A 22,498-nucleotide genomic window follows, 5' to 3' on the forward strand; every position below is an offset into this window, starting at 1 on the left:
AGGGTCATGTATCTTGAAATAAGTGTAGAGGTCTGAAGACATTATAATTCCCCTACATGTTACTATGCAAACATGCTGATGCAGAGTGTAATGTGCATACACATATAGAAACACGTGCATTTGGTCGGAAACAAAATTCTAACCCCTTTTGAGACATGGTTCATTAACAAGTATGTCTAATGCACATGAAAAAATATATAAAACTAGATCTGCATGGTTGCTTAGCATTGCGCTGGACAAGAATACCCAGGAAGCCACTTACAACTAAAATTGACATTCTGTCACATACCATTATTATGTGAAAAGTCCTACAGTTTCTCTTGTGTAGTAATATACTGAATTTAATACGATTGTCATTTCATGCTTCTTAGTGTTACATTTTCGAAACCATTCCAAATAAATTATCGGCAGAGTCGGCATAGAGTCTTGTGTGTCTTGGAAGGAGACACTGTGCTTTTCGTTTCTGGTTCCGGAGTCCTACCTGTAGCTTGCTGCCAGGAGGTGGAGCTACAACGTTTTAAAAACTCAGTGCACCCGCGGAGTGGCGCGGAGCGGCGCGGCGTCGGCACAAAGTCTTGTGTGTCTTGGAAAGAGACACTGTGCTTTTTGTTTCTGGTTCCGGAGTCCTACCTCTAGCTTGCTGCCAGGAGGCGGAGCTACAACATTTTAAAAACTCAGTGCACCCGCGGAGTGGCGCGGAGACGGCATAGAGTCTTATGTGTCTTGGAAGGAGACACTGTGCTTTTCGTTTCTGGTTCCAGAGTCCTACCTCTAGCTTGCTGCCAGGAGGCAGAGCTACAACGTTTTAAAAACTCAGTGCACCCGCGGAGCGGCACGGAGTCGGCACAGAGTCTTGTGTGTCTTGGAAGGAGACACTGTGCTTTTCGTTTCTGGTTCTGGTGTCCTACCTCTAGCTTGCTGCCAGGAGGCGGAGCTACAACAATTTAAAAACTCAGTGCACCCGCGGAGCGGCGCGGAGTCGGCACAGAGTCTTGTGTGTCTTGGAAGGAGACACTGTGCTTTTCGTTTCTGGTTCCGGAGTCCTACCTCTAGCTTGCTGCCAGGAGGCGGAGCTACAACATTTTAAAAACTCAGTGCACCCGCGGAGCGGCGCGGAGACGGCATACAGTCTTATGTGTCTTGGAAGGAGACACTGTGCTTTTCATTTCTAGTTCCGGAGTCCTACCTCTAGCTTGCTGCCAGGAGGCGGAGCTACAATGTTTTAAAAACTCAGTGCACCCGCGGAGCGGCGCGGAGTCGGCACAGAGTCTTGTGTGTCTTGGAAGGAGACACTGTGCTTTTCGTTTCTGGTTCCGGAGTCCTACCTCTAGCTTGCTGCCAGGAGGAGGAGCTACAACATTTTAAAAACTCAGTGCACCCGCGGAGCGGCGCGGAGTCGGCACAGAGTCTTGTGTGTCTTTGGTGTCTTTGGTGTCCCGGCCCTTCGCTGTGTGAATTCTGAAGGCGCGCCATCACTTTTTGCTTTCGCTTTGCTTTTCCATATCTCCGCCTGCATACTAAGCAAGCGCGGACCTTCCACTTAGCTGGATGGGAGTGAGTAAAGCTTTGGAACCACCGCAGACCCGGTCTGGCCTGCGACGCGGGGGAGGCGCTTTCATCAAACCTGCAGTAAGGAGGAAAACCTCCACACTTTTAATAAGTGAGGATGTAATTAACTTAATGAATCGAATCGCCTCCACTGTCGCAACGGATAGAACTATTGGTGACACACAAATTGCCTCAAAAACACATTTGTTATTTAGCGGTGATTCCGGGAGTTGCAGACAGGATTGCTTGCAGGAGTGCGGTAAAAATGATGGGCCTTGTGAGATCATTGAGCGTGATGAATGTAGCAAGCATGGTGAGCATGATGAGCATGAGCGTGACCAAAATGAGTTCGGCAAGGATATGTCTAACAGGATAACCAATGAAAGTGACAATGATTGCTTCATTGCTGAAACCAATTTTGAAATTAACACAACTGAAAAAAACACATTGCTGAATATTAATAGTACTGCATCTGAAACAGGTGCCATTATTACTGACCGAAAACAAAATTGCTCGATTCCAAAAATGCAAAAATACAAATACTACTCATGCTCAGAGTTTCCAATTGACGGTCACATAGGTGCTGACCAGCTAGTACCGCCTACCACCCTACCCAAATTACACGACCTTGCAGCAAAAACTGTGCAACTGATAAATGGAGGAGAAAAATTGCTTACCTTAATGCAACTTGGCGAGTTGACATGTGCGAATCAAATTGAAACAGATCCTAGAATAGATTACACGGCTGGGAAACCTTTGATGGAAACGAGTGACAATAAACAGCCCCAATTTGGTGGCTCTAATATAACGGATCTGCAATTACCTACACATGACAAAGGTCAACCTAACATTGAAAGAAGAGGCTCAATTAGTGTAGCAGATAAACTGCTAAAAGATCTACTAAAAATGAATTTTCGACTTAAATAAACGGAATGATAGCAAATCAAGGAACTCCTCTCTATTTTGAATAAAGGGAGCTCCTTGATACGACTGTTATCTCATGATGATGCATACACAAAAAACTTTGAACATGGGAGAGATGTCTCAGCAGATATTAGCTCTGACAAACAACAAACAAATAAAATAATTCACAGCCCCGCACGTAAAAGGAAAAGAAGTGAATCCAGTATTTCTGGCATAATCGCCTGCTCACAGATAAGAAATTCTAAGCAACAATTTATACTGCATTCACCAATAAGATTCACTGCGCGCGAAAGCAAAAGTCAACTGCACAGTCAAAACGCAAGTGAAATTTCCACATCTACTAAGGACGAAAAAAATACCTTACCTTCAACATCGTTCTCCTCCACCTCTGACAGTGATGACTCATCCTTAATGGAAAGACCGTTTCCAGAAATAAGACGTGCGCACTGGAATAAAAAGAGATCCTATCTACAAAAAAAAGCTAAAATATCAAAACTAGACACTCCGGATTTACAAACAATACTCATGTCCACCTTGAACATAGCTCTCTCTCCCTACCTCAAATTATATGAACAAATGGATGGCAATATCAAAGATCTAACAACGCTAATAGCATTACTAAACACTAAAGTCTCAAATATGGAACTGGAGCAGCAAAGCAATCATGGTAATTTGAGACAGGAAAAAGCTCAAAATGCTAACTATTTGAAACTAATGTTATGTTACGGTATGTTATGTTATGTTATTTTGCACTTATATAGCGCCTTATATACCATTGGTATGGTCTGAAGGCGCTGGTAGGTTGAACGCCCTTGGGAACCGAAGTTCAGATCAGTAGAGAGTCAAAAAGGTGCGTGTGAGCACCGGGTATGTGTGCAGCTCGTGCGGTACCCGTGTAATAGCTGCTTCTTAGCGGTAGATGTGGTGGTTTAGAGATCAGGAGAATGTGTTCGTTCTGGCAGGATTTATCCGGAACGGATGTGGCTGCGTTAGGCCTGAGGAAAACACCTGGCTGGGGATGTGATACCAGCAGTGTTTACATAGAATAATGTGGAGTAAGCGGCGGATGTTGGTATGAGAACAGTTATACCCAATGGTGTCATAGTATCTCTGTGTTCTAGTTGAGTGGTGATGTAAGGAGAGAGTAAGCGTGGTGGTGTGATATGATGGGTTATATGCTCTTTCAATGAACACACTTCTAAATGCAACTTTCCTAGAGAGGGTACTGGGCGAACTTCTAAATTCGATTTTCCATAGCGAGGCTACTGGGCGAACTTCTAAATACAATTTTCTACAGAGAGGTTTATTGGGCACACTTCTAAATTCAATTTACCAGAGAGACTATTGGGCAGAGGGCTATTGGGCACACTTCTAAATGCAATTTTCACAGAGCGTCTACTGGGCATACTTCTAAATTCAATTTTCCAGAGAGGCTATTGGGCACACTTCTAAATTCAATTTTCTAGAGAGGCTATTGGGCACACTTCTAAATGCAGCTTTCCAGAGTGTTTATTGGATACACCTCTATAATCAACTTTCACCGATGCAATTGGGAACACTTCTAAATGCAACTTTCACAGCGTGGCTATTGGGCACACTTCTAAAAGCAGCTTTCATAGAGGATATTGGGCACACTTTTAAATTCAGTTTTCCACAGAGAGGCTACTGGGCGCACTTGTATAATCAATTTTCAATAGCTATTGGGAGCAGCTCTAAATTCAATTTTCTCGAGAGGCTATTGGGCACACTTCTAAATGCATTTTTTTACAGAGCGTCTATTGGATACACTTCTATAATCAACTTTCACAGAGGGTATTGGGCACACTTCTAAATGCCACTTTCATAGCGAGGCTATAGGGCACATTTCTAAATTCAAATTTTCCACAGACAGGCTACTGGGCGCACTATTGAAATCAATTTTCCAGAGAGGCTATTGGGAAGACTTCTAAATTCAATTTACCAGAGAAGCTATTGGGCACACTTCTGAATTCACAGCGAGGTTATTGGGCACACTTCTAAATGCAACTTTCCAGAGTGTCTATTGGGCACACTTCTAAATGCAACTTTCACAGAGTGGCTATTGGGAACACTACTAAATTCACAGCGAGGTTATTGGGCACACTTCTAAATGAACTTTCCAGAGTGTGATTTGGGCATAGTTCTAAATGCAACTTTCACAGAGGGTCTTGGGCACACTTCTAAATTCGATTTACCAGCGAGGCTATTGGGCACATTTCTAAATTCACGGAGAGGCTATAGGGCACACTTTCTAAATGCAACTTTCACGTGCTAACAATCACAGTTCCATCTAGATGCGACGCAGGCCAATATTCACAATTCCATCTAAGAGTGGACATGCTAACATTCATAATTCCATCTAAGTGTGGACATGCTAACATTCACAATTCCATCTAAGAGAGGACATGCTGACATTCACAGTTCCATCTGAGTGTGGACATGCTAACATTCACAATTCCATCTAAGAGTGGACATGCTAGCATTCACAATTCTATCTTAGAGTGGACATGCTACCATTCACAATTCCATGTAAGAGCGGACATGCTGACATTCACAATTCTATCTAAGAGTGGACATGCTAACATTCACAATTCCATCTAGATCCGACGCAGGCCAATATTCATAATTCTATCTAAGAGTGGACATGCTAACATTCACAATTCCATCTAAAAGTGGACATGCTAACATTCACAATTCTATTTAATAGTGGACATGATAACATTCACAATTCCATCTAAGAGCGGACATGCTGACATTCACAATTCTATCTAAGAGTGGACATGCTGACATTCACAATTCTATCTAAGTGTGGACATGTTAACATTCACAATTCCATCTAGATCCGACGCAGGCCAATATTCATAATTCTATCTAAGAGTGGACATGCTAACATTCACAATTCCATCTAAGAGTGGACATGCTAACATTCACAATTCTATCTAGGAGTGGACATGCTAACATTCACAATTCTATCTAAGAGTGGACATGCTAACATTCACAATTCTATCTAGGAGTGGACATGCTAACATTCACAATTCTATCTAAGAGTGGACATGCTAACATTCACAATTATATCTAAGTGTGGACATGCTAACATTCACAATTCCATCTAGATCCGACGCAGGCCAATAGTCATAATTCTATCTAAGAGTGGACATACTAACATTCACAATTCCATCTAAGAGTGGACATGCTAACATTCACAATTCTATCTAAGAGTAGACATGCTAACATTCACAATTCTATCTAGGAGTGGACATGCTAACATTCACAATTCTATCTAAGAGTGGACATGCTAACATTCACAATTCTATCTAAGCGTGGACATGCTAACATTCACAATTCTATCTAAGTGTGGACATGCTAACATTCACAATTCTATCTAAGTATGGACATGCTAACATTCACAATTCTATCTAAGTGTGGACATGCTAACATTCACAATTCCATCTAGATCCGACGCAGGCCAATATTCATAATTCTATCTAAGAGTGGACATGCTAACATTCACAATTCCATCTAAGAGTGGACATGCTAACATTCACAATTCTATCTAGGAGTGGACATGCTAACATTCACAATTCTATCTAAGAGTGGACATGCTAACATTCACAATTCTATCTAGGAGTGGACATGCTAACATTCACAATTCTATCTAAGAGTGGACATGCTAACATTCACAATTATATCTAAGTGTGGACATGCTAACATTCACAATTCCATCTAGATCTGACGCAGGCCAATATTCATAATTCTATCTAAGAGTGGACATGCTAACATTCACAATTCCATCTAAGAGTGGACATGCTAATATTCACAATTCCATCTAGATCTGACGCAGGCCAATATTCATAATTCTATCTAAGAGTGGACATGCTAACATTCACAATTCCATCTAAGAGTGGACATGCTAACATTCACAATTCTATCTAAGAGTGGACATGCTAACATTCACAATTCTATCTAGGAGTGGACATGCTAACATTCACAATTCTATCTAAGAGTGGACATGCTAACATTCACAATTCTATCTAAGCGTGGACATGCTAACATTCACAATTCTATCTAAGTGTGGACATGCTAACATTCACAATTCTATCTAAGTATGGACATGCTAACATTCACAATTCTATCTAAGTGTGGACATGCTAACATTCACAATTCCATCTAGATCCGACGCAGGCCAATATTCATAATTCTATCTAAGAGTGGACATGCTAACATTCACAATTCCATCTAAGAGTGGACATGCTAACATTCACAATTCTATCTAGGAGTGGACATGCTAACATTCACAATTCTATCTAAGAGTGGACATGCTAACATTCACAATTCTATCGAGGAGTGGACATGCTAACATTCACAATTATATCTAAGTGTGGACATGCTAACATTCACAATTCCATCTAGATCTGACGCAGGCCAATATTCATAATTCTATCTAAGAGTGGACATGCTAACATTCACAATTCCATCTAAGAGTGGACATGCTAACATTCACAATTCTATCTAGGAGTGGACATGCTAACATTCACAATTCTATCTAAGAGTGGACATGCTAACATTCACAATTCTATCTAAGTGTGGACATGCTAACATTCACAATTCTATCTAAGTGTGGACATGCTAACATTCACAATTCTATCTAAGTATGGACATGCTAACATTCACAATTCTATCTAAGTGTGGACATGCTAACATTCACAATTTTATCTAAGTGTGGACATGCTAACATTCACAATTCCATCTAGATCCGACGCAGGCCAATATTCATAATTCTATCTAAGAGTGGACATGCTAACATTCACAATTCCATCTAAGAGTGGACATGCTAACATTCACAATTCTATCTAAGAGTGGACATGCTAACATTCACAATTCTATCTAGGAGTGGACATGCTAACATTCACAATTCTATCTAAGAGTGGACATGCTAACATTCACAATTCTATCTAAGTGTGGACATGCTAACATTCACAATTCTATCTAAGTGTGGACATGCTAACATTCACAATTCTATCTAAGAGTGGACATGCTAACATTCACAATTCTATCTAAGTGTGGACATGCTAACATTCACAATTCTTTCTAAGTATGGACATGCTAACATTCACAATTCTATCTAAGTGTGGACATGCTAACATGCACAATTCTATCTAAGTGTAGACATGCGAACATTCACAATTCCATCTAAGTGTGGACATGCTGACATTCACAATTCTATCTAAGTGTGGACATGCTAACATTCACAATTCCATCTAAGTGTGGACATGCTAGTATTATGGCACTCTATGTTATTGGTAGGTAAGATAGAGTGGCGGGGGTATTCTGGAGTAGAGTGATTGCTCTATTCCCCACCCATGCCACACTCACGGTTTTTGTTGGTGTCTGTTGGCTTCCTTGGCGTCCCCCACAAGGGGAGGCAGGAAAGACGCAGGGGAAGATGCGGCCTGCGCTGGGGGTATGGAGGGGCTGGGGGCTCTAAAGGGGTAAAAGGCAGTGGATTCAAGGCCTAAGGAGGCTGGGAGGCTCACCCACTCACCTGCATGGCCCGGATGGAAGTGGCGTGCAGGTCGAGGTGGGAGCAACACACGGAAATCAAGGCAGCCTATCAGGGTTAGTGGGAGGGAGCGAGGGCGGGCCCAAGGGGAGGCAGGAAAGACGTGGGGAAAGACGCGGCCTGCGCTGGGGGTATGGAGGGGCTGTGGGCTCTAAAGGGTAACAGGCAGTGGATTCAAGGCCTAAGGAGGCTGGGGGGCTCACCCACTCACCTGCACGGCCCGGATGGAAGTGGCGTGCAGGTCGAGATGGGAGCAACACACGGAAATCAAGGCAGCCTATCAGGGCTAGTGGGAGGGAGCGAGGGCGGGCACAAGGGGAGGCAGGAAAGACGCGGGGAAAGACGCGGCCTGCGCTGGGGGGTATGGAGGGGCTGGGGGCTCTAGAGGGGTAACAGGCAGTGGATTCAAGGCCTAAGGAGGCTGGGGGGCTCACCCACTCACCTGCACGGCCCGGATGGAAGTGGCGTGCAGGTCGAGGTGGGAGCAACACACGGAAATCAAGCAAGCCTATCAGGGCTGGTGGGAGGGAGCGAGGGCGGGCGCAAGGGGAGGCAGGAAAGACGCGGGGAAAGATGCGGCCTGCGCTGGGGTTATGGAGGGGCTGTGGGCTCTAAAGGGTAACAGGCAGTGGATTCAAGGCCTAAGGAGGCTGGGGGGCTCACCCACTCACCTGCACGGCCCGGATGGAAGTGGCGTGCAGGTCGAGATGGGAGCAACACATGGAAATCAAAGCAGCCTATCAGGGCTAGTGGGAGGGAGCAAGGGCGGGCACAAGGGGAGGCAGGAAAAATGCGGGGAAAGACGCGGCCTGCGCTGGGGGGTATGGAGGGACTGGGGGCTATAAAGGGGTAACAGGCAGTGGATTCAAGGCCTAAGGAGGCTGGGGGGCTCACCCACTCACCTGCACGGCCCGGATGGAAGTGGCGTGCAGGTCGAGATGGGAGCAACACACGGAAATCAAGGCAGCCTATTAGGGCTGCTGGGAGGGAGCAAGGGAGGGCACAAGGGGAGGCAGGAAAGACGCGGGGAAAGATGCGGCCTGCGCTGGGGGGTATGGAGGGGCTGGGGGCTCTAAAGGGGTAACAGGCAGTGGATTCAAGGCCTAAGGAGGCTGGGGGGCTCACCCACTCTCCTGCACGGCCCGGATGGAAGTGGCGTGCAGGTCGAGGTGGGAGCAACACACGGAAATCAAGGCAGCCTATCAGGGCTGGTGGGAGGGAGCGAGGGCGGGCACAGGGGGAGGCAGGAAAGATGCGGGGAAAGACGTGGCCTGCGCTGGGGGGTATGGAGGGGCTGGGGGCTCTAACGGGGTAACAGGCAGTGGATTCAAGGCCTAAGGAGGCTGGGGGCTCACCCACTCACCTGCACGGCCCGGATGGAAGTGGCGTGCAGGTCGAGATGGGAGCAACACACGGAAATCAAGGCAGCCTATTAGGGCTGGTGGGAGGGAGCAAGGGAGGGCGCAAGGGGAGGCAGGAAAGACGTGGGGAAAGACGCGGCCTGCTCTGGGGGGTATGGAGGGGCTGGGGGCTCTAATATTAGACTCCAATCAAAACTCATGTGAGGATAAAAAACGAATAGTTGAAGTTGCTCGGGAAGCTCTAAAATTATTTAACAAACTTCCTTCGCCTGCTACAAAAGATGTTGCCAAGATCAGCAACAACTTAGATTGTTGTTGTAGTACTTCTACTTTGAGGAAAAACATTTTGCCGATTATTGATCAAAATATTGGACATGGAACTATTGGAAAAGAACAGATTATGATAGATTCTTTGCCCTTGAGTAAAACCAAGGAGACCTCAACTGCACTTATACAGAAAGACAAGAATACAACTTGGCAAGGATGTCTGCCACTTTCAGAGGAATCTTTCTCTGCACCTAGGGCTGAGCGCGAGATCCTATTAGATGGCTTACAAGAGAAAGGTTTGAACATATCTGAAAATGAGAAGACTTATCTAATGAGGGTATCTGTTCTGCAAAACCGAAAACTACTGAAAACAGAGTTCCTGAAAGTGCGGAGAAGCTCCATGTTGAGGAAGTAATTGAAATAATTGAATTAAAAGATACTCAAAAAGACTGTGAAGATCAGATCAAAAATAGTGCAAATGAAAATCCAAATCAACCCCCCAGTACAAAATAAAAGTCAAATGAAGGAGCAAACAAAATGGCAAAGGACATTACAACTGAGATTGTGGATATGCAGAAAAAACCTGTTGAAGCACAGAAAGGTCTGTTTGATATATTCGCAAAAGATTTCTCAAAACCTGCGACTAAAGGAGTGCAGCAAAAAAAGAAACCAAAAAACCAACGGAATGGAAAAATAACAAATGGCGCACGAGCATTTCTGAGAAATCTGAAATCACTTACTGTGAATGTATCAGCAAATAATTGCGGCACATTGCAAAATAATTCCAACGGATGTTCAAACAAAGAAAAACAAACTAAAACTCCACCAAAGGTTTCAGAAAATCAAGACAAAGTACCTACGTGCTGTCCTGCAGATTAAGACTCGGTAACGGAGCCCGATGCTAGTGATATTGAGACATTAATGAACCTCTCTACTTATGAAGATCCTCAAGAACTCAACCAAACAGGAGGCGATACGAGAAAGGTGGAATCTAATTTGGCAGAGAGTAAGAATATTATCGGGCCCATTGACCTTAAAAAGAAAGACGATGAACATTCAACTGAACGTCTTTGTGAATGGGTGACCAAAGCAAATAATTCCCTCTCTGCCTCACATGATTCAATAGAGAGTCCTTTCAAAACGCTAGATGAAAAAAGGAAAAAATGAATACTAATGACACAAAACCAAGCCGAACCAAATACAATAGGGAATATGGCTTCTAATTGAAAACCTGCTGATGTTGTAAAAAAAACATTAGAAGATGCTAAACTGTCAAGTACAAAAAAATCCACGACCAATAACATGCCTTCTGACCATAACTTTCATAAAGAGAAAAAAGAGCTCTCTAAAACACAAGAGAAGAGTAACAACACAAATGGTGAGAAAAGTAATGCCAATAAAATAAAGGGGAAATATTGCCTAAGTCTTGAAAGAATTCTAAATATCCATGATGGACTCATAATTAACAGGAAGAATGTGCTAAGTTTGTTTCATCATGTTCCTGTGTTACATACCATCGAGTCCAGTGATATTCAAGCTGTTGAATTCAAGGATGATACTGCATTAGATAGAGTGTTCCTATATGTAAATTCCAGATTAGTGTGCGAAACCTTATTACAAGGTGCCGTAGCTTTACTACCTTGTGGTTTTGACATTGTTGAAGTCGATACCGCTATTACGACCAAAAAGACAAACAATATGGCTTCTTCGAATGTCTGCCAATTAACAGAGCGTATGAACGAAACTCAATCAAACTCACAAATGATGGCTAATGAGGCCTGGAAATCAGACTATAAACAACTCAATATACTTCGACAAGAACAATCTGGCTATCAAAAAACAAAACAATCTGATCAAATTAGAATTACTGTAAAGAACACTAGCCAAATCTCACAAACAAATGGAAAAGAAGAAAGACAGGCTCCTAATAGTGAATGGAATTGGCTGGCAGCAACCTTAGCAAATAATAACCAAAGCTAATGTCTAACCAACCTAAAAAATGACCGCTTAACTATTGGATCGTGGAATACAAGAGGTTTTTCTCATCTCTTTAATCTGAAAGAGAAATGGATTAGTGAGATAGACCTGATATGTCTGCAAGAAACTTGGCTTGACATCTGCCCGATTGCAGAGAACTATGAAATAGCGTTTAATCCTGCTATTAAAGGGATTAAAGTTCGACCAAATGCAGGTCTTCTCACCCTTGTAAAAAAAACATCTGGTTGTAGAATAAAGGAGTTTCATAATATTTCCTCATACATTCAAGTTGTTACCATTACAAGAAATGACACTGAGGATAACAATCCTTTTGCATTTTTTATCATAAACTTGTATTGGCACCATAGTAAGGCGGGTACTCTGTCTTTTGTTGACCAAATAATGGACATCATCGATGATCTGCTGATTGAAGACAGTAGTGCTGACCTCTTTTTATGTGGAGATTTGAATCTAGATCTTATAGAGGAAAGTAAGAACGAACCTATCAGGAAACAAAATTTGAAGCAAAAATGGTCTGAAGAACTAACGTTAAGAAGAATTTTCAGGCTGAATGGAAATATCGAAGGTGATATACCTGCCAAATCGACCTGGCAAAGGAACGAACAAAAATCCATTTTGGACTACATCTTTGTTTCTGAAAATTTAGCATTGCGGATTGTAAAAATGGAAATTCAAAAAGAACAATTTAGCGACCATAATATGGTAATAGCACATTTTGAATTACCAAAGTGCTTGCATACAACAACATGGAAATGGAATATAATATCTAATGTTAGTGGTAATAGAGTAAAACTTAACTCTCAACAAGTTAATATTCTGAAAAATGAATATGAGCAATACATCGACTTGTTGGGTGTAGATTACACCCCTTTATTAGAACAGTATAAGATCACGAAAAATCAAAATGACATTATGGCGTATAAGCATGCACATATCTATAATCCGGAAATTGCAACAAGAAAAAGAGAAATGCGTAGGACCCTGCGTTTATTAAAATCTGATAATAAAGTGGATCACATTAAGATAAAAAAAAAGATCAAGCAAAACTATAAGAACTGGCTGATTGCACATCGCGCACAAACCGAACAACATGATGCAGAAAAAATACAGAGTTGCTTGAAGGAAAAGAATTCTTCAGATTTTTGGTCAATCATAAACAATGAATACGGCACACAGTTGGCTTCTAGCAAAAATATGGTCACTGAAAAGAAATGGATTGAACATTTTTCGACCCTGTATTCTAAAAAGGGCAACATCTCTGATCCATCGTTGCCAGCCCTTTTACAATGGGATATACAGTTCGATCAGGATGATATTCTGGCAGACATAAAGAAACTCTCGAACTCTCGCGCCCCTGGTCCAGACGGCTTAACTAATGCCATGTTAAAATCTGATCCTGAAACATGGGCTGAGTTTTGTAAAGTTGTGTTCGACAAAATTGCCACCGAAGGTGCAACTCCGCCGTCGTGGAAAAAAGCCATTGTTGTTCCTATCTTTAAAAATGGCAATCGATCTAATGCGATGGACTACAGGCCGATTGCCCTGTTGGATGTAATAGGTAAGATTTATGCTACACAACTACAACACAAACTGATGGAATGGTTAATTCCAACCAAACATATTGATGTTAGGCAAAGTGGGTTCGTAAAGGGTGTTGGCTGCTGTCTAAATCTCATAGTACTTAATTTAATGAAAATGGATACGCTCATGAAAAAATCTAAAGTGTACCTAGCATTTGTCGACCAGTCTCATGCTTTTGATAGCATAGACAGGGACATTTTCTGGACAAAACTAAAGACCTGGAATTGTCCAGATAGCCTTCTACATGCTATCAAGGAGCTGCACACTGATACGACAATCTGCATTTGTTTAGATGCCAGTGGAACTTTGTCTGAACCCATCTACACTCACTGCCGGGTTAAACAAAGGTGTCCTCTTGCAGCAATAATTTTCAACGCCTGCATCTCCGACATCGGTGAGACACTTGGGAAAGCAAGAGGCTTCGATCCTAAAATAATAGACTCTGTATTAAATGGGATTCTATATGCAGATGATCTAGTATTGATGGATCTTACACCCGTTGGATTACAACGAAAACTTCACATGTTGGAACAATATGTTCAAACCAACGGACTATATATAAATGCCAGTAAGTCTGTTGTCTTAACATTACAGAATCTCACCAAAAGTACATCCAAGAAATTTAATTGGTATCTCGATGGTAAACCACTGCAACAAGTGAAACAGATTAAATATCTGGGTATGTGGCTGAATTCCAACAAAAATGATCATGTCTGGATGGAGAAAACGAAAACGAAATGTCATCAACTAAGCGCTCAAGCTGCAGCGTTAGACAAAAAATATGGCAAATTTTCATTGGTTCCGACTTTAAAATTCTATAAACAAAAAGCGGTTCCGGCTTTAATTTATGGCGCAGAAACTGCCTTCGGCTGCACCGCTAGCCTGTGGGATAGCCTAGAAAACATCTTTTGGGGCAGAATTTTGAAAGTTGCGAGAGGTATACCAGCAGTAGCAATAAGGTACGAATTAGGGTTAATCTCTTTAAATGCAAAGGTTACATGGAACACTCTATCAATGTTTCGCAAGATAATTCTGCCAAATGGTGCACCACAGCTGAAAATTCTACATGATCTGGCTGACAAACAATCAAACTCAGTCTTTTCAGCTTGGATAGACCAATGTCACCAAATCTTAATAGATGTAAATAGTGATGTAATCACTCTTAAGGAAAACCCTGTAAAGAAGAAGCTGTGGGAAACCGACTGGATCAGTACTTGCTCAAACAGAAGGAAATACTCGCTCTTAAAGAATGTTCCATTTGAGGGAAAAGCCTATAATTCAACCTACAAGTATCTCGAAAAATGTCCGGACAAACATAATAGAATCTTGCTAATGAAATTTAGGCTAAATCAATTCAAGACCAAAGAAGTCATAATGAGATGGACCAAATATCAGAATCTGATCCTCAATTGTAAAGCCTTCTCCACGATAAGAATGACATTGTTTGAGTCAATCGTGGTAAACAAATCTCATCACACCATGGAGGAATGGTGGGAAAAATGCTTTGTAGATGCAATCAATAAACTAACATATGCACTCACATTTCTTCTTAAGAACATCGAGGAAGAGCTAACTAAATCGCAAGATTTATGGGTCTAAAATATGGACTCGCAATTAGAGACTGTCGTGCTGAATTCAATGTTTATCTGAACTTTCCTCTGATCATCTTAAAATGTATAAACTGTTTTTAACTTGTTTGATGTTTTCTACATTGCTAAATGCGACAAATCTCTCTTTTTTTTTCTTCTTTCTTTTAATTCAATGTATTATATGTAATCCAAAATCTTTTAAAGGTTTAATTAAACCAATAAAAAAAATTTATCTTTTTTATCTTTGTACTTTTTTCACATACCAATATGATGCCTGATACGCCTTTCCAATTGAGCTCTCACCTGCACAGCCATACAGTTGGTACAACGCCCCTATCGGATTCTGTATGGCACAATATAATATACAATAGTGTCCTCCGATCTCCGTTCTGCAGTGCTATTCTAAATCAAATGCTTTTTGCATTACGTTTCTTCATTATTGCATTTATAATTTGTCTTCGTGTTATTCACAAATAAATGACACTAGACATATGACATATGCATATTTCATATGTGTAGTAACATAAGCTGAAACGAATACATTTAACATGCCGTGGTTCTTAGTATGCCATTTTCCAAACCCCTAAAAAAAATGTCATCGCTTACCCGTAGAAGGCATAGAGCACCTTTCAAGTTGAGCTGTCTTCTAAGGACCCATATAGTTAGTGCAAAACCTCTATTACATACGATATGCCACAATGTAATATACAATAGTATTCTACGATCTGCGTTGCACGTTGCTATTTTAAACCAAATGCATTTTGCATTCCAATCTTTTCCATTATTACATATGTCATTTCACTTCTTGTTTACGCAGTAAAACCAATAACAAGGCACTAGGCGTATTGCATATGTGTAGTAACATAAGGTTGCTATTCGCAAGTAATTTTTCACAAAATAGTCAACAATGGTAACATTAAAGTAACCAAGCAAGTCATAGAAAAGCACCCAAATAATGTCTCTGTTTAATATCACAAACTATATGCTCACTCTGGATATATAACATATTGCCGAGTGTCCTGTTATTAAAGGGTAAATACAAAAATATACCCATTTATCCTAAGAATGCATTAATCTCATGTTCTTTCTTCAAACCTGCCTGCAGAGATCAGTGTGCATTTATCCAAGAGGTGGCAGCCACTCTAGACTATAAAAGATATACGAGGGTATTATTCTCACTACCCCCAAAACGATCTTTTGCAGTTTCTTTGGTACAAGATTTCCCGGGACGAAAACGCAAGACTAATTCAGATGCATATTAGTATCCGACTCACAAAAACTGGTGAGCGTTATATGCATTGTGTATGGAGACACATTTAACATTCACCCTTTGCTTAATGTTATACATTAGTCCCACTGACTTCCTATTTTTATTTCTAAATAGATATCTCGCTTACTAGGCATAGATGTGGTAATGCATAAAACCAGATACACTGGTGTTCATTTGCAATCATAAGGTGAGCGCATAGCACATTGTTGATATGGTACTACTTTAAGAATGGACATAGATACACATGGCAAAAGGCCACATTGGCACTGATCATATTAACATAAATTCACTATTCATGCATGGGAATGATCTCAACACTTTTTATGGAGCTTGTTCCTTTGCATCAAAACCAATTGGTGTTCATGGGCTGTTTGTTGCGAGTATTGCACTATTTGGGAACAGTTAAGGAAACCACCTAATTTTGAGGTACCTAGCAATAGCAATTGCAATGTTTTGGTCAAGAGGACTTTAAGGAGTTTGTTATATTTACTTCGGCATTAACATAATGCATTTTGTGACATTATTTACCACAGTCGTTTCTCTCTTTTTCTTGGTGTTGTTGTTTTTTTTTTATTTTCTCTTTCTTTTATAGTTCAGAGATTGACTGGAATTGTGTTTAGTCATTGTATTAGACAGGTATGCCATTGTATAGCCATGAGGAGCGGTCGAAACACGAGTCGGCTGAGGCATAACTATGTTTGTGAGGGCAAGACTTCATGTTTAAGGCTAAAGCATAATTATTTTTGTGAGGATAGAAATATCCATGATGTATACAAAATAAACCTCAAATATTTATAGGCGACATCCACAGTTTGATGGGTGCATTTAGCAAAAACAGTGTAATTTGTTTGAAGTTGGTGCTTAACTTCATATATACCCCCCCACACACACACACAGAGCAGTCCGTCAATACAATACACAGACGCCAAATTTGAGTAACCCTCCCCTTAATCTAGAGTAAATTTCAGCTAGGCGCACTAATCATCTGGTTTACCCGATTGCTATATATTTATATTTTAGATTGAGGGAGAAATGTGGTATAAACCACAGTAGTATACTCTATAGTAGTAGAACATTATGAAGGCCAAAATCACTGTCCATTTGCAGTGCCTCAGAGCAGGATGGCGCAGCTGAGGTCCTGTTTCTGCAGGCAGGTGAATGACGATTCTTGGGGGGATTCTGTTAAAGAAACAATTAAGTTGTGATAATTGGGCACACCACCCCATGCATACTGCACCAGAACACATTGTGATGAGTTACAGAACAAAGGGCGAAAGAGGGAGAGTTAGAGTGGAAAAAGGTTAGAAAGGCAGTGAGAGACATACATTTGGCAGCAATTCGCATCTTCAGTGCTGTGCATTATTCTCTGTAGAGTAACATACCATTCTGCACTGAACATTAATGTGAAAAAGTAGAAGGGAGGTGTTTGTGGGGTGGCTGATATAGTACTTCCTCAGTTAATTTCTGAGCACATTGTTCTTCCACGCCACCTTAGCAGATGTGGTAGGCAGCATCAGGGTGGACTGGGAACAAAAAGTGGCCCGGGAAACTAATGTTCGAAAGTGGCCCCATATCACACATTTTCTGCAAACGCAACCCTTTTCCTATGAGAACAGTTGGAAATACTAGAGATTACCACACAAAAGAGGCCCATGGTTCACAAAAGAGGCCCATGGTGCAGAGGCCTACCGGGAAATCTCTATACTTCACTATAGGCCAGCCCACCCCATGGCAGCATTTTGGGGTGCTTGCAAGTGAGAGCATGTTTACAATTCAGAAGTGGGAGGAGTCTTCCAAGCTCTGGCTGATCAAAACAGAGTTTTTGTGGCATGGCACAGGCTTTTTAAAAGTTCTTTGTTTCCATGTTTGGGAGAAGTCCATTAACGAGAAAAACTTAATACATTGAACTATTGCAAGTTGTGAAGAGATGGTGGGGGGTTGGGGAGGATTGCCTTTGTAGTAAGCCTTCTTTTTCTTTGGTAGGGTCTGGGGGCGAGTGAACAGTGGCTTTCTTATCTCACAATATCTGTCCTGTGTTCTGTCTAATGCAAGGGAGTCATTGCATTGTGCTATGGTGTTCACACTGGACGAAGGATATGCATACCCTCAGTACTGGCATGCAGCTGAAATGGACCCATGTCCTTCAACAATAGTTGTATTGTATTGTATTTTATTTATATAGGGCACCAAGCTCTTAGGCAACTGTGCACATTTCTTGGGTACATATGCAGAAGCATTAATTACATTATTTACAGTTACAGGCATATCAAACAGTGGAATATACAATTATGCACATAGGTTAGTCAGTTTACAGATGGTGACTGTGATATACAGGCAATTTACATAGTGGAAACAGTAGTGGTATACATGATCTATTTTTTGTTCCCGGTGAGCCAGGTTCTAGCATCTACTCTGAATATGTGGAAAGACGGTTCTAGTCTGATGTTGGGTGGTAGGGCATTCCAGGTTTTAGCTGCGAGGACTCGGAAGCTTTTCCCTCCTGCTTTTTGCAACTTGTACGTAGGTATGATGAGGTAGTTGGATAGCGAAGATCTAGTTAGTCTAGCTGCGTTGTGGAGGTTGAATTTTTCGCTGATGTTATGCGATGCTGCAACCATAAATCTGCCATTTTGGAATGGCAATGCTAATCTTGTCCCTTGATGAAATAGAAGCTGTTTTTCAGAGAGCCCAGCTTGACATATTAACAAACTCTAGGGTTTTCAACTTTCAGTGTCACATTTGTCAAGGTACTAATGGCCCGTTGAGTAACAAATGCTTTTGTAAATAATTTCTGAATTTTAAATGCTTTATTGATTGTACATGGGAATGTCTTGACTGTCACCTAACTCTCAGAAAGCACCAGAGTGAAGGAGCAGATTTGATGGTGCCTGGCACACAATTGGCCACTAGCTAAGACCCTGTTAAATGGCTATTACCAAATCGATGGCAGAGGAGAGGCTTGAAGTCAGAGGTGAATGAGCCACTCTTCTGTAAGAGCAGCCAGAGGCTGAGAGATGAGATCATTCAAGTCTGGGTCAGGGAGTGGAATAGACAACAAGTGAGTGCTGCCTCATCAGCCATACTGTAGTAAGCATAATGCCAAAGAACCATATACTGTGTTGCTTGCCAGCGGAGCAGGGTATGTGTGGGAAGTGTTCACTATAGAGTATCAACGAGTACAAGAAAGTGATTGTCACTTTGTATCTGAGTGTATTGTCACTTTGTTGTTAAGCACATTATGACATATGGGGATGGGCTGAAGCTCTGCTGTGCTTTTCCAGGCTTCATCATCACAGAGCTAGTTGTGAATAAGTGAGAGTGCTTGACTCTGGGGACAGGGACCCGGGATCGATTCCCACCTTTGCCAGTGCCCTTCTGGAATGGACATTCTTTTAAATTACTTTGGTGCTTTTGATTCTTGTTTCAACCAATTACAATACAAAAAAATAAGAAAATAATAATATCTATATGGAAATCACATTAAAAAGCCAGGTGGCATATCAAACCAGAAAGTCCAAATACAAAGCATACTCAATAAATACTGCAAGTGTAAAGTGTACTCATTAATGAACGCTGTGGCAAACCATAAGAAGGAGTCAGACTAATTACTGACATGTTTCAAGGGTGTTTATTAAAAATTAAAAGAAAATGCCTATCTAGCACTATCGCTATGGGGGAAGGTTCCTGCATAAGAAATTCAAACTAGTGATGCTCGTCAAATGTCCTTAGTCTTGTTCAGAGGAGAATTGCCTAGCATTTCAGTGCTGGACTGCCCAAGTGGGTGGTAGCTGCATGATATGCACATGGCTATTTCTCCTCTGTGAAAGCTACCGTTAGCTAAAACGCGGTTGTAGACCCTTCCGAGTGGGCACCTTCACAAAGAACAGGTCATTTGGCCTTGTTCGTTTTCAGTGGAGGGGCTCCCAGACCTCTTTTTATATGTTTAGGAACTTGGGGTTTACCCTAAATTACCCAGGGTTGTCCAGACGCAGACCCCTTTCACCTCACTGATGAGGCCCGACTAGGCCGAAACACGTGTCTGGGGTTGCTGTTGGTACTCTTGTTCAGAGGAGAATTGCCTAGCATTTCAGTGCTGGACTGCCCAATTGGGTGGGACCAAACTGATATGAAAATGGATATTTCTCCTCTGTAAAAGGTACAGTGAGTTAAAAAATGGTTGAATACCCTCCCTAGTGGGCACCTTCCCAAAGAACAGGTTATTTGTCCGTGTTCATACTCGGTGGAGGTGCTCCAGACCTCTTTTTGTGTGTGGCAAGTGCTTGCTATAGAGTATAATAGCATAGCATACTGGAAAGTGATTGGCACTTTGTATCTGAGTGTATTGTCACTTTATAGTTAAGCACATTATGACATATGGGAATGGGCTGAAGCTCTTTTGTGCTTTTCCAGGCTTTATCATCACAATGCTAGTTGTGAAGAAGTGAGAGTGTTTGACTCTGGTGGCAGGGACCTGGGATCGATTCCCACCTTTAACAATGCCCTTTTTGAATGGACATTTCTTAAAATTAATTTTGGTGCTTTTGATTGATGTTTCAACCGATTACAATTCAAAGGAACAATAAGAAAATAATAATATCCATAATGAAAGCACATGAAAAGACAGGGGGCAAATCATACCAAAACGTCCAAATACTATACATACACAATAAATGCTGCAAGTGTAAAATTGACTAATTAATATATGCTGTGGCAAACCAGAAGAAGGAGTCAGACTGATCACTGACATGTTTCAAGGGTGTTTATTGAAATTAAAAGAAAACGCCTATGTAGCCCTATCGCTATGAAGGAAGGTCACTGCCTAAGAAACTAAAACTAATGCTGCTCGTCAAATGTCGCAAATTAAACAGTCCTTAGTCCAAATTCTATTCAACTAACTGGCCCTATGACTTAAGAAAATTTAACAAAAAGAAGGAGGCCGGAGCAATCGCCTCTGTGTTTGGCTCTGCTTCGTGTGAGGAACCTGAGGGTATCCTCACCCCTTTCCCTGGCAATACCTCCACCAAGTGACCAGGGAAAGGCCAAAGCTACCGGATCCTGACACTGGGGGTGGATATGTGAGGGAGGACTACCTTGCGGGAGGTAACTTGGGGAGAGAAGGTGAGGTACCCTTAGGTGAGACGCTGTATCCCCCTTTTCCCTTTCATAATGAACCTTACCTTCCCCATGCCTTTGTAGGCTATTGTCATTCCCTAACCCATTTTCTCAGTGAGTCACCTGCTAACACCCACCAGTTAAGTACAGGAACAAGGAAGAGGCAAACAAGAGCATCTTTTACCATTGACTGGAACAATCACCTACACCAGTTAGGTACTGGGACAAGGTGGATGCAACCAAAAGCAATGCAGAACTCCCAGGTACTGAGCGGTCTAGTCTTTTCTGAACTAATCAACCTGGCTGCAGCTTTAAAACTGACATTAACAGAGAAGATTGCGTCAGCTGGGGAAGCAGATCCATGGACTGCTGGAGGAGCACAGACCCTTGCAAGAAGGCCACCAGACAAATGCAAAGCATAAGCAGGGGGAAGCGGAGCTGAGGGAAGCTCGAAGCCCTTGGCAGGCTGCAGAGAGGAAGCAGTCGTTACTAGGCGGAGCTTCGGAGCGAAGCCTGAGATGCGAGCGATGCCTCGATGGTAGCTGCAGAGGAAAAGTGTGATGCTGCACGAGAGAGAGGGATCGCCATGCGCACCAACCAGTGAATCAGCCTAGAAAAGGCAATACTATGCACAGCAGATGGGATCTCAAACCTGTGAAGACATTTGTTTTTGAATATGGATATGAATGAAAGCCAGTAATTTTGAATACTGATTTGAACAAAAGCAATTACTTTTGGAATACCAAATTAAAGGGAAAATATTAAAGAGAAATTGTGAAACTGTTTAAAGACCCCATGAGAAATGGAAAGGGGACTTTTCGGAAACTGAATTTCTAAATCTATGAAGGAACTTTATGAGTTGTGAGAGCGAACATTGGCAAAAGCCATATGAACGCATTAAAGCAGTAACAGATGAAAGGTGGCAAAGCAGTGATACGGTGTATACAAGGAACGGATGAGAGGTGTCAAATAATGTGTATCGATTACGCGACTTGTAATGGGTGGACCGTGTCGTCCGACAACTGCACCTAGACCAAGGACACGTACCTATTGAAAAACCACTCATATTATGACAGAGAAACCTATGGTTAAATATAAAGGAAGTTTTGTGTGTCAAGTCAAGGAACATTTGCTTTGTGAATCCTGTGAAATGTACTTTTGTGAAACCAGTGAAAAGTAGCCAAATCAGAGGAGCTGGAAATTATCCCTCAGAAATGTGTTTTGAGAAAGTTGAGAGAAGTGAGCGGTGGAGGCAAGGGAAGCCATTTGC

Source organism: Ambystoma mexicanum, chromosome 5p (assembly GCF_040938575.1).
Source record: "Ambystoma mexicanum isolate Mex_15411 chromosome 5p, UKY_AmexF1_1, whole genome shotgun sequence".
Classification (NCBI taxonomy): Eukaryota; Metazoa; Chordata; class Amphibia; order Caudata; family Ambystomatidae; genus Ambystoma; species Ambystoma mexicanum.